Genomic DNA, 12600 nt, shown 5'->3' on the forward strand with positions numbered 1-12600 from the left:
AAATCCGCCTGCCTCTGCCTCCCGAGTGCTGGGATTAAAGGCGTGCGCCACCACGCCCGGCGACTCCTTGATTTTATTCATTCATTTATCCTTCTGTCCTTCCAACATGTACTTATTAAATGCTATTACTGATGATATTGCCAAGAACAAGATGAACATACCCTTAACTGCAGGGAAATTACAGTTCCATGTAAGAAATAAGTACTACAAAACCATTTGAATACCTGCAGAGTCACAACTGAATGGAACTGAACTCCACTGCACTGAACTCCACTGCAATGCCTGATTGGAACTCCACTGCAATGCCTGATCGGAACTCCACTGCAATGCCTGATCGGAACTCTACTGCAATGCCTGATCGGAACTCCACTGCAATGCCTGAACTGAACTGAGGGGCACTCACTGGACCACCCTCCCCTCCTGACTCACTCTGGGCTGCTCCTGAGTGGCCTCCCTTTCCTGTCCGTTCCCAGGAGAGCTGGGTGATACCTGTCTCTGACTCCGTCTGTCAAATCTTTCTCTGATTCGTCCCTTTATCTGCCACTCAATTAGATATCACTTTCAAACTGGGCTGCTTCCTTTTACAAACTAATCCTTCTTCATGGGGGTGGGGTGGGGGTGGGGTGGGGATTAAAGATGAGTACTACAGGTGTGTCTGGACCCAGACAGAGGGATTAAAGGTGCGGATTCCAGCAGGATCACATAGGTCTTTGAATATGATCCCTTTCGAGAGTAGCCATGTTGCTGGATTAAACCTCCTCTACAGTCAAGAGACAGTTCCCTGAGTACAGATCTGGAAGATGGGTGGGAAAATCAGATTCAAGGCGAGGAGAAGGTTCAAGAGGTAAAGCTGAAGCAGAGAGGCCAGAAGGGACAGCAGATGACCAAAATGGATACCAAGAACAATAGGGAGACTCCAGTCCAGGGGGAGACTTGGCGGACAGGTTAGAGTTTCTGACCTGTGTCTCCAAAGAATGGGAGTCCACTGCTGGGTTTTAGGTAAGTGAGTCACCACAGCAGCATTTTAAAGAGATTTATGTACTTTATGTATATGAGTACACTGTAGCTGTCTTCAGACACACCAGAAGAGGGCATCTGATCCCGTTATAGATAGTTGTGAGCCACTGTGTGGTTGCTGGGAATTGAACTCAGGACCTCTGGAAGAGCAGTCAGTGCTCTTAACCGCTGAGCCATCTCTCCAGCCCCCACACCAGCATTTTTAAAGGGTCACCCTGGCTTCCTGAAGAAGAATCGTTTACATGTGCAGCAGAGCAAGGATCAAAGATGTGACAACAGTAGCCCAAGTAATCTAGGCAACCATGATGGAGCTGGAGGCGGCTGCCACGGAGATGTGGGAGAATTTGCTATATTTTAATGTCACAATTAGTAGGGGTTGGTAGTGACCATAAGCAACATGCCCCCTTCTCTTCCCAGGCCCTTGTGTGCTCGTGCCTAAACTAAGGAGCCACTTACAAAGCTAGGGTAAGAAGAAGACGAGTTGAGATGATCCTGGTGGGTTGAAACAAGTCTGTTTCATGGTGGGCTCATCCACCTCTCACTGAAGCTCCTACTGCGCGCCGAGGGCAATGCACTAGACATTGATGCATACCAAGTGAAGGCAGTCTAGGATTCTTATCCTTGAGACACCAGCCTACTGGAGGCTGTCGTGCCATTGATGTGTTATGTAATGAAACAGACAGCTGGGGACAGTCTTGGCACCACCCCGGAGCTCAGTGAAGACTTTTCAGGAGGGATAATAAGTAAGCGAAGTTTTGAAAAATTACAAGAACCCATTAAGAAAAGTGGGAGGTTTTTCTTCTCCCCCAGAAAAACAAATCAAAATAATTTTAGAGCTAAATAGATTTCTGTCATCGTGTGTGTGTGTGTGTGTGTGTGTGTGTGTGTGTGTTTGAAACAAAGTAGCCCTGGCTCTCCTGGAACTCACTCTATGGACCAGGCTGGCTTCAAAGTCAGAGACCTGCCTGCCTCTGCTTCCCAAATGCTGGCACTAAAGGCATATGCCACCATATTTTGCTGGGTTCTCTCGTTTTAATGAAGCCATTAAAACACTGTACAGTGAGAAATGCTGGGCTGACTCCATGACAGGCTTCAAATGGCAGTTCAGGAGACTAGGCCTAAGAACTGGGCAAGTCCAGTCAAGTCAGTTACTAGAAAAAAAACCCAGGCTTTAGGCAACTAATCAGAAACTGCCCTGCCACCAGGAGTGTCCCCACCCTCTGGCCTGAAGCAAGGGCAGTGGGTCAGCAACTGTTTCCTGCCGCCATGCTGCCGTCATGGTTCTGGAATGTCCCTAGAGATGGAGCAAGATAAAGAAAGGTCACCTACCCCGGAATTCCCCTAACGTGCTTTGAATTGGGTCTGTGAGCTCACTTGGCTGTCTCCATCTTGGAATGGGAGACCCCTGCATGCTGGACTTCTGCAGAGTAAAACACTCTTTGCTTTTCCATACTGCTTGTGTCTGCGGTAAATCATTTCCCACACGTGATGAACCCTTACAACAATATACGTATTTTTAAAAATCTTCCTAAAAGTAAGCAAAGTGATTCACAATGGAACTTTTGAACCCAACCCCATCTCAAAGCAAAGGAAAGCTTCAACTTTTCCAATTAAATATAAATGTTACATTGTCACTAAAATACAAGACAATACAAGGTGCAAAAAACTGCAGAGAGCCGGGAGGGCATGGTGGCTCAGGCCTTTAATCCCAGCACTCGGGAGGCAGAGGCAGGCGGATTTCTGAGTTCGAGGCCAGCCTGGTCTACAGAGTGAGTTCCAGGACAGCCAGGGCTATACAGAGAAACCCTGTCTAAGAAACAAACAAACAAAAACTGCAGAGAAAGCAAAAGAAAAAAGAAAAACCCCACCCCAAACCAAACAATTAACCAGAACCAAACCAAATCAAACCCCAAGAATATCCAGGAAAGCACCAGATTGAAAAGCAATGAGGAGGGGCCTGTATTACTCAATCTTTAAAATATGCTAAGCCTTCATAATTAGATGGGTATACAGTTGCTTCATATGAAAACATACAGTGTCGGAGTAAAAAAAAAAGTTTAGATATCAGTTTGAAGTATGTACACATTTACTATGTAACAAAGATATAAACCAGAAAGCTTTTAAAATAAATTATTTTGGGATGTCTGAGTACCATTTGTGTGTGTGTGTGTGTGTGTGTGTGTGTGTGTGTGTGTGTGTGTGTGTGCAAGCATGTGTGTGAGTGCACACGCACCAGGGCTGGTAGAAGAACGATCCATGATCCCCATGGGGCAAGAATGAAGTCAGGTTCAACATGACTTGGATAACCAGTGCTGGTTCAAACTTCTAGAGTCTGATACCTGGAAGTTTATTGTAAGCACATTTAAGTACAGTATAATCTAGAAAAGAGTTTCCTGGTGTGAAATCCCCTATGCACAAGGAGGAATGGTTACATAGAAGCTCTTTTCAGAGGACATGTCACTTCCTCCATAAAGATGGGTTCTGGAGATAGGTAGGTTGCATGTGTCATTTTAAAGGCCCAGGGAAGGATCTGGTGTGCTCTCTGTCATACAGATAGCATAGAGATCATCTGGGCTATTCACCACCTCTGGTCCTGGTTGTGGGAGCTTGGGGAAGCCCCTGGTCACACAGATAATGCAAAGGTCATCTAGACTACTAGCCATCACTCGTCCTGCAAATGGGAGCCCTACAGATAGCACAGGTCATCTCTATTAACCACCTCCATTCCCAACCTTCTGGGTAGGAAAATGGGTTACACATCTTTTTTTTTTTTTTTCTTGAAAAGACAACTCGGTGTATTTAATATTCCCACGGTCCCCCTAGTGCTATCTTTGCGCATAGGGACCTTTGTCCTCCCCAATAACTATTTGGGGTGGGAGAAGCAAAGTAGAATCCATAGTTACAACATATACTAAGATAAACCCTGTCTAGGTCAGTTAAACAGTATAAGCAAGAATGAAAACCCTCCAGGTCCTAGACGAAAATGTGGGTCGATCTCCCTAAATGATCCACGGGGTGTTGGGCAAATCATCTCCATGACTCTACATCCAAAATCAGCAGAAGGCTGCTATGACAAAAATTTAAAATTTGCATGACCAGAGGACTTTTAGAAAGGCCAAATGGAAAATGCTCCAATGGACATAGTATTTGCACCAGACACCACAGGGGAAGGCTAATTTCTTTAATGCCAGAGCAACTCCTGGAAACAAAGAGACACAAATATAATTGAAAAAGTAGCCTAAGATACAATTTCAAAAGTCAAGTATTTAGACCTTTAAAATAGTCTAAAAATTCATGCAATTTGATTTTTTTTTTGAGACAGTTTTTTCTTTTCCTTTTTCCTTTCCTTTTTTTTTGGGGGGGGGGGCGCAGGGAGGTGTAGCTTTGCCTATCCTGGAGCTCACTCTGCAAATCAGGCTGATCTCAAACTAAGAGATCCCCCTGCCTCTGCCTTCTAAGTGCTGGGATTAAAGGCGTGCGCCACCACTGCCCAGCCATGCAATTTGACTTTAAAATATGAATACACACTTAATTCATTCAAAGCAAAAAGTGAAATTATATTAGGTTGACTGATGTGTAGTTTCTTTTGGTGTGGACAAAACTGTAGCTGTAGATACCGCATTTATGTAGCCAGTGATGGCTACTTTGTGAGTTTTTCTTTCCTCTAACCTTTCAACCCTCTAACACTAGATACCAGAGGAAAAGGGATGACTTTATCATTAGACTACGTCCTGCTGATGGGGTCATTGACTTCTTTAGGTCAAGTTTGATCTCTGCCTGCAGGTTATCTAATTTCTTCTTTTTCTTCTTTGTGCATGATGCACAACTACTTAATGAACCTTGACCAACAAAATCCATGCAATGCAAAGGAAAAGGCCAGGCCAGAAGTTTCTTGGTTTCTCCTAGCAAACAACATTTCTTCTTTTTTTATTTTTGTTTATTTATTTATTTATTTGGTTGGTTGGTTGGTTTTGTTCTTTTGAGACAGGGTTTCTCTGTGTAACCCTGGCTGTTCTGGAAGTTGCTCCGTAGACCAGGCTGGCTTCCAACTCAGAGACCCCCCTGCCTTGGTCTCTAAAGAACTGGGATTAAAGTTGTGTGCCACCACTACTCCTCTCAAATGATAACCTTTCAATGAAAGTGACATACTTGAGAGACAAAAGAAGACCTGTTGGAGTTCTTTAGGCAGGAGAAAATTTACAGTGTGTAGAAATTTGAATCAATATAAAGGGAGAAAGGTGATACATTTTGATGAAATATAAAAATATTTTTACTTTTTAGTCTCTTGAAAAGATATTAACTTTTTAAAAGAGAAACTAGCTGAGTGTGGTGGTACATGCCTGTAATCCCAGCACTTGAGAGACAGAAGCAGGTGGATCTCTGTGAGTCTGAGGCTAGCCTGGTCTATAGAGTGAGTTCTAGGACAACCAGGGCTATCCATATATTGAGACTTAGTTGGAGTTTTATGGCACATAAATGAAATGTGTATGATAACAAAGGTGCAAAAGTTATAGGAGCCATTGAAAGCATACTGACTCGGGGTTCTTGCACGGTGGGGATGAGAACGAGAGCTACAGTGTGTTCATATACATAAAATAAATAAATCATAAATATATAATATATATTAAAAAGGCAAAAAAAAGGGCCTGGCCTGAATCACAAAACCCTCTTTAAACATAAACATGACAAATGGAAGAAGGAAGATGCAGCACAAGAGCAATCCGTATTAATATGTACTGAAGAGGCTTTGTTAATATCAGGCTAATAAATGCCAGCACAATGACTATTGTCAAGATTGCCTTTTTTTTTTAATCTGTAAATCTAGTTTTACAAACTAGCTTTATATTTTATCTTTTGTATTTAGGGGTTTTGTCTGCACGTCTGTGTGTGTACCGCGTGTGTGTGGCCAGTGCTCAAGTCACAGAGGTCAGAAGAGGCCATGAGATCCAGAACAACTCTGGAACTGGTGATGTTCTTTCCGAGGACCCAGGCTTGCTTCCCGCCACTCACGGTGGCTCACACCCACTGGCTCCAGTTCTGAGGGCTCTGATGCCTTCTTCTGACCCCTGAGCACACCAGGGACACACATGGTACACGTACATGAAGGAACAACATTCATACACATAAAACTAACTAAATAAAAAAATAACTAAATCAACTAATTGTATGTGCACCACTCCAGAACATACAAGGCTAAGCACACAAAATTAGTAGAGTAAGATACTTGCCATATAAGTAAAGAAAGCGGCTCAGACATAGGATGTTTTACAAATAATGTACACATTTGTTAAAAACTAGACTGAATAGGTATATCTACAGAACACAGTTGTTTTGGTTACCTGTGGAATAGTTATAAACAGCTTGCTTTTACTCAGGTGTTAACAAGTTTTAAAAGGCTAAGATTGCACAAGAAGTATCCCTCAGTTGTAGTGGAGTTAAGCTCTTCGTCAGTAACAGAAAGACAAACATAAAATTCTTATGCTTGTAAATTAAGAAACATTTAATAACTACTCAATATTTAATATGTATGGCTATGTTACAAGTCTTGTTCTGAGAAACTGGAATTCCATAGAAAGCAAGTCAATAACTAAGTCTGACGAGACAGAGTGTTGGAGAATGTGCAGGTAACTGGCTAGTTTCATGTCATCAGAGAAGAAGGAACCTCAATTAAGAAAAATGCCTCCATAAGACCCAGCTGTAGCTGGAGAGATGGCTCAGGGGTTAAGAGCACTGGCTGCTCTTCCAGAGGTCTTGAGTTCAATTTACATGGTGGCTCACAGCCATCTGTAATGGAATCTGATGCCCTCTTCCGGTGTGTCTGAAGACAGTGACAGTGTACTCAACATACATAAAATAAATAAAACTTAAAACAAAACCCAGCTGTAGGCAAGCCTGTAGGGCATTTTCTTAATTAGTGATTCATGGGGAGGTAGAGGGTAAGGAGGAGGGCCCAGTCCATTATGGATGGATGGTACCATCCCTTGGCTAGTTAGTGGTCCTGAATTCTGTAAAAATCGAGGCTGAGAAAACTATGAGGAACAAGCCAGTAAGCAGTACCCCTCCCCGGCCTCTGCATCAGCTCTTGCCTCTAAGTCCCTGCCCTGTTTGAGATCCTGTCATTCGCATCCTTTGATGAGTAAAAGGGATATGGGGGTGTCAGCTGGGTCAGCGCTTTCCTCCCTGAGTTGCTTTGGTCATAGTGAGTCAACGAAGGAACCCTAACTAAGAGGGCGGGCTGCGAGAACTTTCACTCTATTGGTTCATCGTCAGAACGTTTACTACTGGAGAGCTGAAGACTGTGATTCAGCAAATCCAGCCATGCATAAAGTTTAGAGGAATAAATCTGTGTTATAAACACCAGGAGACACACACCAGGATAACTCACAGCGGGACTGTCAGTGACAGCCAGACCCGATCAGCAGGAGCACTCCCTAACAGGAGAGTGTGGATAAAATACAAGGTGGGAGAGTGGGAGAAGTCCTTTCTCTCACCGCCCCTGCCCTGCCCCCATCCGGCCCCACCCTGAAGCCCCACCAAGAGCATGTTGTCTGGTTATCTGATCCCAAATGGTCAGCACTGAAAATATACAGATGAGTAACAGTATACAGACTGAGCTGGTCGTGCTTACACACACACACACACACACACACACACACACACACACACACACACACCTATTTGAAAAAAAAAGGGAGGGCTGGGAACTTGAAAGAGAGTAAAGGAGACGTATGGTATGGGAGGCTTTGGAAGGAGGAAAGGGAAGGGGGAAAGGATGTGATTACAATCTCAGAAATACAAAAAAAAAAAATTTAAAAAAACACAATACGGTGAACTTGTGTAATAGAACACAGCAGGACAACGAGGCACACAAACCACGGGCCCTGGTGACACTGGTGATGAAAGCCAGATTTAAAAACGACCACGATTCCCTTCCTGCTGAATGGAAAAGAGTCAAGGCAGAAAGCAGCAAAGGGTCAAGGCCGAGGGAGGTCTTCAGAACTGGTTAAGAGGCCCAGTGTATGTTTTTTTTTTTTTGTATGACTTTTGTTATTAGTGAAAGGAGAGGAATGTGTGTGTGTGTGTGGGGGGAGCTGTGTGGCGAGGAGGGGTGGGGGGAAGCGGTGGTGGTGAGAAAGGAACAGAGCCAGGCAAGAAATGAGGCACTGTTTGTGGACCTTGGAGGGAGAGAAGTGTGGAGGAGCAGTTGAGTCTGCGACTCACTCCCTGTGCCTAGAACATACAATAGCTTCGGGTCTGGGTTTATGCTTACCCGGCAGGTAGCCAGGTTGTGCTCATATCACAGAGCTGAGCTCAGAGGTAAGCTTGTGTTTGATGGTTTCTTTCCTAGCAGAACTCAGACACAAATCCGTTTCTTGGCTTTCAGGGCCCCCTTGAGGGAGGATTTTTACTCCTTCCTTCCAACCCTAAGTCAACTTTAAAATCTCGAGTACAATCTAGGTGTGATGGAACGCAGCACTCGGGAGGCAGAGGCAGGCAGATCTCTGAGAGTTTGAGGCCAGCCTGGTCTGCAGAGTGAGTTTCAGGACAGCCAGTCCTATTTAGAGAAAGTCTGCCTCAGAGCAAACAAAGAAATTAACAAACAAACCCTGCCTGATGGCTGGAATCTCTGCAGAGGAAGAGAGACTAAAGCTAGCTTGCTTCAGAGTTCAAAATTCATGAAGAAGGTTTTCTCTGTTATTTCCTGTCTTCCTTATCTGGGGTCTCAGATTTATATAGCTGTAGGTTTCGTTATCTCTACCTTCCATCTCCATTTCTTGGAACATTTCTCCACAACCTTTTTCTATGAAAGAGAATGTCCCCTGAACACTAACACCACCACACATATGGAAGGGGGAGGCATGATGTCCCACAGATCTTATTGAAACGCAAGCCTTAGAAATTCTAATGTTGATTATGTGAAACTGTGAACACTTTTTTTGCCCTACCGCACCAAGAAGTGTCATGGCTAATTGCCTGCTCTGCCTCTGGTTAAAGGGCGGGGGGGGGGGGTGGTGGTGGTGTTGATTTTAACGATCCAAGCACCTGCAGGTGGGCTTGCAATCATGGTGGATAGGCTGGATGAGCCCTTGGGATGACCCTCTGAGGAGAATCTGGTCCCAGTTTAATTCACTTGATCCAGACAGTCAGCAGCAAATTTCATTTAAAGTTTGCCTCTGCTTCTCAGAGACCTGGCCACGTCTGTGGAGCGCAAGAGGCTTTATTGAGATTGGCCACCTTGGGCTATTTCAGAACTAACCTCAGTCCCCGGAAAGTTGTTTTTCTAACCCATGTTTGGTGCTTAATTAGATCCAGTGCTGCAGTCCTGGGGAGACGCAGCTTTTTATATCCTCTGTCATCTATTGGGTCATCGTGGAGAGCTCTTGTTTGGTTTTATTTTAGAACAGTCAGGGAGAGATGTGAGCAAGGGACATAAAGGCCTGTTTTTATCACACAAACAAAAAAACCCACATAACTAACTAACTAACTAACTAGCTAACTAACTAACTAACTAATTAACTAGGACATTTCACTATTAGGCCTAGTATAGTGCACATTTGCAACCCAGGAGACTGAGGCAAGAAGATCAAGAGTTCAAGACCATCCTGAGGTACATAATGAGACCTGTGTGTGTGTGTGTGTGTGTGTTTTAAATGCTCAGGAACACAAAGATGTCCTTAGAATCTGACAATTGAGAAGGGAAGGTTTTGGTGCACACACCATGTCACACAGGTACGAGTATAATTCCTTTCCAATCAGGCTGAAACTGTGAGAAGTAATTTGTTAACAACAGTTGCCCCCAAAGAAACAGATTATTATTCTTCTGTGTGATTACCCGGAGGAAAGAACACACCCACCCCAGAAAATTCTTCCTCCTCAATGATACTAATTTTTTATTAACCATAGTTGAGTCTTCAGCCGCAGCCAACCAGCAAGGATTATCCTAGTAAAGCAAAGGGTTCACTTGCACAGATCAATAACTAACCCCAAACATCGCACAAGCATCCCGGACAGTCTCTGCTTCCCCCCTGGAACTTCTTCACAAGCCATGCCTCTGCCAACTGCAGTCTCTTAGCAGCAACTTCCAATTTCCCACAGAACAGCTCACCAAACTTTAAGCACTCAATAAATTTTGCAGCCCAAAGTTTCAAGTGCTTCTTCCGTCCTCTCCGAAAAGCTCGGTCAGGACCATCACAGTGCTCCCTTGGTCGCAAATGCTTCTTCCGTCCTCTCCGAAAAGCTCGGTCAGGACCATCACAGTGCTCCCTTGGTCGCAGGGCTCACTTGTCCCACAGTACCCCACACCTGGCAATAATTTCTCTCCTAGTTGCTTTCTTCATTGCTGTGCTAAAATATTGACCAAAGCCAACCTGGGGCGGAGTGGGGGTGGGGTTATTTGGCTTATAGGTCACACTCCATCATTGCAGGGAGCTCAGGACAGGGACTTGGGGACTGAAGTGGGGCTGTGAAGGAGGGCTGCTTGCTGGCTGTCTTCCATGTTCGGATTCAGTTCCCTTTCTTTTTCTTTTCTTATTTTGGTTTTCCGAGACAGGGTTTCTCTGTGTAGCCCTGGCTGTCCTGGAACCCACTCTGGAGACCAGGTTGGCCTCGAACTCAGAAATCCGCCTGCCTCTGCCTCCCAAGTGCTAGGATTAAAGGCGTGCGCCACCACCGCCCGGCATGGGTCCCTTTCTTTTACAACCCAGAATCACCTGCCAAGGGTAACACCACCCACCATCAGTGTGATGGTCTGTATGTACTTGGCCCAGGGAGTGGCACTATTAGGAGGTATGGCCTTGTTGGAGTGGGTGTGTCACTGTGGGTGTGGGCTTAAGACCCCCACCCTAGCTGCCTGGAAGTCAGTATTCTCCAAGCAGTCTTCAGATGAAGATGTAGAACTCTCAACTCCTCCTGATCCATGCCTGCCTGGATGCTGCCATGTTCCTGCCTTGATGATAATGGACTGAACCTCTGAACCTGTAAGCCAACCCCATTTAACTGTTGTCCTGTGTAAGAGTTGCCTTGGTCATGGTGACTGTTCACAGCAGTAAAACCCTAACTAACATTGGGCTAAGCATCAATTAGCAACCAAGAAAATGTCTAGGAGACATGTCCATATTCCAGTCTGGGGGCAACCATACCTTAACTGAGGTTCTGTCTTTCCAGGTGTCCGTAATTTGTGTCAAGCTGACAAAAAGACCAATGGGTACAGTCTTATACTGAGAAAGGAACACAGCTTCGTAAGTTATATTTGGGAATTACTGCTTGGGGATTTTAGACTAACACGTAGCAGCTAGACTTTCAGTTGTTTAGTGTATTCTTCTACACCCGAGCCTGAAAGCATCTTTATCAGATTTATTGTACCAGCCGTATAAGACAGAGACAGATGGTGAAGACCAGGAAAACAGCAAGATCTACTCAGAATTGCAGTTTTCCTAAGAATGTGATACTTAGGACTGGGCACACATCATGGAGGCTACCTTTACAGTGTGAGGTCTCTTCTCCCTACAAGCTAATCAGAGTGAGATAAAAGGACATCACAGCTACAGTGACACCCAGAGACTAAGGCCGCACTATGACAAGATCTTCTGAATAGTTTAGTAGTGTGGCTGGGGTACTCATCCACAGAGTCTGGCATCCCAGTGACCCAAGCTTATAACCCAACCAGCTAATGAAGGCTACCTTCCCTGTATATACCACCCTTAAAATACAAAGACTACGTATTCTCCCATCTCTGATTTTCATGCAGAATTTATGAAATCCGTTTTTCTTAATCAAACATAACCAATGTCTCCTCCCTATATTTTCAAGCCCCACCCCCAAGTTCCCACCCCACTCCCCAAGTTCCCACCTACCCTCTCAAATGTCTGACCTGGAATTGGACTGGATCAGCCACACTCCTGGGCCTCTGCACCTGCTTCCCATGATCTTCAGTGCTTCTCCAAGAACTTCCCCTCCCTCTTGGCCCAGACCCCTTGTGCTCTCTGGGTGCTGCATGGTCAGAGCCTCTGAGCGACATGATATTCTGATGTTGAAAGCCCTGACACACAGTACCTGCAACAATAGTGGCCAAGGACCTTGTGTGATGGCATAACCCAGCTCCTACTGAGCAGGGCTCAGTCTGACGTAAGCCTATCTTGGCAGCAAACGTGGGAAGTATTTCACTGAGAACAGGATCGGTCTTCATGGGTAGAAGGCAGGGAGCACTCTGGAAGAGAACCATCAAGATAGAATTCTTCATGTGAGGTGCCACAGAAGAGATGGGGAGGAATGGCCCATGGCAGAAAGCCTGCAGAACATGCCAGTCCTTTCTTACTGTAGTAAGGTTCCCATGGGAGGGACGACAGCAGGACTGGTCCTGCAAAGCTCTGAGAACCTTTGCTACAGTGTGATTAGATGTCATTCTGGGTAAGCTCAGCTGCATCTTGCCTCTGTTTCTAGTTCTCCTGTAGTTTGAAAACAAAACAAATAGCAGACATTTGCACATGAGTGCACGTGTGTTATGGTGAGCCCGTGAAAGTCAAAGAATAACTCTCTGTGCCGAGGGATACCAAGAAAAAGTGTTCTACTCTTTCATGAGCCAGC

At 44.9% G+C, this 12600-nt stretch overlaps 1 protein-coding gene across 6 annotated transcripts in view; it reads right to left on the minus strand.

Moving 5' to 3' along the window:
• Asb8 (ankyrin repeat and SOCS box containing 8) overlaps positions 1 to 12042 on the minus strand; it is a 31417-nt gene extending 19375 nt beyond the window's left edge. For 2 of the 6 annotated variants that reach the window (XM_021183200.2, XM_021183204.1), the window contains exons 1-2: positions 11888 to 12004; positions 11157 to 11202 (exon numbers count right to left, since the gene is read on the minus strand). The gene's annotated coding sequence lies outside the window, so the exon portion shown is untranslated. Of the gene's footprint in view, positions 1 to 11156; positions 11235 to 11870 lie in introns of all 6 variants that reach the window. The other 4 variants (XM_021183201.1, XM_021183203.1, XM_021183206.1 and 1 more) reach the window with 4 other exon arrangements.
• Between the last annotated feature and the right edge of the window lie 558 nt (positions 12043 to 12600).

Source organism: Mus caroli, chromosome 15, assembly GCF_900094665.2.
Source record: "Mus caroli chromosome 15, CAROLI_EIJ_v1.1, whole genome shotgun sequence".
NCBI lineage: Eukaryota > Metazoa > Chordata > Mammalia > Rodentia > Muridae > Mus > Mus caroli.